The 3,848-nt window shown below is 41.9% G+C and overlaps 1 pseudogene; it reads left to right on the top strand.

Moving 5' to 3' along the window:
* The first annotated feature begins 360 nt into the window (after nucleotides 1–360).
* Nucleotides 361–2,022, top strand: LOC110027888 (annotated as a pseudogene).
* The last annotated feature ends 1,826 nt before the right edge of the window (nucleotides 2,023–3,848 follow it).

The raw sequence follows: 3,848 nt of genomic DNA, 5'->3' as shown, positions 1-3,848 counted from the left end.
CGACACAAATCCAGAAGAACACAGAGATTTAACGAGGTTCGGCAAAGATGCATACGTCCTCGGGAGCAGAGCGGTGACCTCCTTTTCAATATTCAGAAAAGAATACAAAATAAAAAAGTCAACTCTCTCAAAGACCTAGGATTACAAACAGTTCTATTTATAATCCTAGAGTAAACCATACAGTACAATATGTAATTCTCAAATTACCCCTGTACCGTATAGCGGGGCGTTGACCCAACACCCCCAACCCACATAACGTAACTTCCCAATTTGGACAGATTATTCGGCTTCGCTCCGCTCTGCTCTGCTTCGTTCCAGCGTCTGTCCCAATATGGTATATGAGCCATACCATAACACATCCAAACCTGCTCCTCCCACCACCGCAATACTCACACTGTCATCTCCGACCTCAACGGAATTCTCCTCCGCTCACCCTCCTCCTTCCCTTACTTGCCCTCGCAGCATTCGAAATCGGCGGCCCTCTTCGCCTTCTTTTCCTCCTCCTCCTCTACCCGCTCGCCCTTTTCCTCCACCACTTGGTCTCCGAATCCGCCAGCATCAAAGTTCTCATCTTTGCTTCCCTCGCCGGAGCAAAATTCTCAACCATCGAGTCTGTAGCACGCGCCGTTCTGCCGAAGTTCTATGCGCCCAAGTTCTATGTGGAGGATTTGCATCCGGAGACATGGCGGGTGTTGTCGGCGTGCGGTCGGCGGTGCGTGGTGACGGAGAGTCCGGCGGTGATGGTGGGGCCGTTTTTGAAAGATTATTTGGGAGTCGATGAGATGGTGGGGACAGAGCTTGGGGTTTACAGAGGAAGGGTTACAGGGTTGGTGCGCGGCAGTGGAGTGCTCGTCGGAGAGAGGAAGGCTGAAGCGTGGAAAAGGGTATTTGGTGGTGAATTGTTGCCCAAGACAATTGGGATTGGTCATCGGAATTCGGTTCGCGATTTCATGAATCTCTGCAAGGCTAGCATTACAATAATAGTTCAAATTTAACAAATAGTTGCACTTATCCCAAATGGCTTTCATTTATCTCTTAAAAATATTATAAAATTCCTTAAAAAAAAAAAGTTGAACACAATTAAAACCATTTTTTAACCAATACCAACTCTCTGCTAAAATCTTAATTATATGCTTATGAATTTACTACCTCGCCAAACCCATCCTCTTCCATGACGGCCGCGTTGTCCAAAAACCAACCCCGCTCCTATCCCTCCTCACCGTCCTCTACCTCCCCCTCCATTTTCCGCATCGCCGTCGGCGGTCTCCTCCCCATCCACCTCTCCCTCCTCGCCCTTCGTTCCCTCGGTGTAGGCATAATCATCCAAGGCACAACTCCACCTCCTCCAACGTCATACTCTTTGTCCTCTGCCACCGCACTCTCCTAGACCCAGTCTTCCTCTCCTTCTCCCTCTGCCGCCCCATCCCCGCCCTCACCTACTCCCTCTCCCGCCTCTCCGAACTCATCTCCCCAATTAAAACCGTTCGTCTCACCCGTGACCGCGCCACCGACGCCGCTGCCATCAAAAGACTCCTAACCCGAGGCGACCTTGCCATATGCCCTGAAGGAACCACTTGTCGTGAGCCTTTTTTGCTGAGATTCTCTGCTATGTTTGCTGAATTGACCGACGAAATCGTGCCGGTAGCCGTGAAGGTTAGGATGAGCATGTTCTACGGAACGACGGCGAGAGGATGGAAAGGATTGGATTCCTTTTACTTTTTCATGAATCCAAAACCAGTTTATGAAGTGATTTTTTTGAGCAAGTTGGGGAAAGATCATACATGTGGAAGAGCGAGGAGTAGTTATGAAGTGGCTAATTATGTGCATAGAATGATTGCGGAGAGATTGTCATTTGAATGTACGAGTTTAACGGGGAAGGATAAGTATGGGGTTTTGGCGGGGAGTGATGGAGCAGTGATGGAGAAGAAGAGGGGGAGGGTGGTCGGAGGAGGAGGAGTAAAGTGTGGTGTTAAGAACATGTTTTTAAATTTTGTTCCTTTTGGTAGTAGGTTCTCACTCTAATTAACGAAAAATATTTAAGTACGTCATACGCATGCAGATTTTTGTGCGTATGCGTTATTCGGGGGTATTGAAAGGTTATCTCACTGTTAATAATCTCACAAACTCTCGAATGACAGGAAAAAAGATAAGCGTCAAACGCGAAATATATTGGTAGGTTATTGGGAGGATATTGATATGTTATTAACATCTCACTAACCCCAAATAACTTAGTTATTGGGAGGTTATTAAAGATCATACACACGCATAATTGTCTGCGTGTGACGTAAGTAAATAACGCTCTGTAAGCTGGGTGAGAAAATAAATATGTATCATATCGTTATCGAGATAAGAATGGTGTTTAGACTCTTGTTGGTTTGCTTTATTTGGGAGAATGATTTGAGATTTATGAAATGAATGGAATAAAATTGGGTTTTATGTTTTTTTTTTTTCTTTGGTATGGTTTTGATTACAATAAGGTTTTGTGTGTTTCAGTTTTTATAGAAACGCCTGAACTTTTTTCAATAAAATAAAAGAAAAAAACACTATCAATTCCTGATTTACAATTCGATCTGCTGTATATTCGTACGTCGCATTCCGACTGTTTTAATGAAACTTTACATGTTTCCACTACTATTTTGCCAACGATAAAGCTTAAAATGCACCGTTGATTAAAGAAGCCGACACATTTGCAACGATATATATATATATATAATACGTTGAATATTTTATTTTTGATAGGTCCTCAAAAAATTATTCATTTAAAAAGATTTGGAATAATAAATATTTCAGATTTAAATTCAAGATCATTCAAGGCCACAGTTCTTACATGTTTACAGTCAAACTGATAGTCCCGACAAGGCAAGCGTATTGAAGCTAAAATTGGTTTGAGCTGAGTCCGAACAAGCCCAGATCAAACCGTTTAAGTACAACTGGAGATTTAAGATGAGAAATTGAATGAAGTGATCTAGATTATTGTTGTACTTATAGAGGATGTCACTTGTAAAATCTATAAATAGACTCACTACCTTCAAAAGGAAGACCTGAACTAGAAGAGAAATTTGAAGGAGCTCTAAGCCCTTGAGGGTTCCTTAGCTCCACCATTGTCGAACCGTCACCATCGAACCACCTTTATTATTAAAGATGAACCACGTGGAATTACTTTAACCATTAGTATTGACAATATCACAATATATTATAAACACTTGGAAAAAAGGCCCCTCAAAAAAAAAAAAAAAATTGCATACAAATAACCCATAATTAAATAAATGGGCATGCTTGGACCGATTCCTAGCTACTGAATTTCTGAGGAATCATATGTTTTGCGGCTTGCCATCAGGCCCATTCCATATCTCGTTGGATCCATCAATTTCACATGTCAGACAAACTTGCTAGATTGGCCCGTTGGATTGATGTAGCGGATTGAAGTGTTGGCTATCACATTTCTAGGAGTCAAAATGCTCGTCGAACTCGCCTGCAGAGGTCGACAGGGTCAACGATCATCAGGATTGTAAAATAGATATATGCTTCATTATCATTTATGACTTGCTTGCATCCGTGATTATTAGGTGTGAAGTCCATACATTCGGATTTCATTATATTTTGATTGTATTCGTCATATCAATACAATCAATACAATAAAAAATACAATAAAATCTGCATCTTCCGTACATATTTTATTCGTAACTAATAATTTTTTTCAAAGCATACTCAGAAGGCACCAACCGGATCGCAACGTATTCACTCCGCTCCTGCTAGAAACCCTTCACATCATCCTTTTCGCACCAAGTGCGAGTCCCAAATTTATTACATTCAACAGTTTACTCGATTTAATAAATACGAGATTTATT

This window comes from Phalaenopsis equestris, unplaced genomic scaffold, assembly GCF_001263595.1.
Source record: "Phalaenopsis equestris unplaced genomic scaffold, ASM126359v1 Scaffold000462, whole genome shotgun sequence".
Lineage (NCBI taxonomy): Eukaryota > Viridiplantae > Streptophyta > Magnoliopsida > Asparagales > Orchidaceae > Phalaenopsis > Phalaenopsis equestris.
This window is presented reverse-complemented; position numbering and strand designations above follow the sequence as displayed.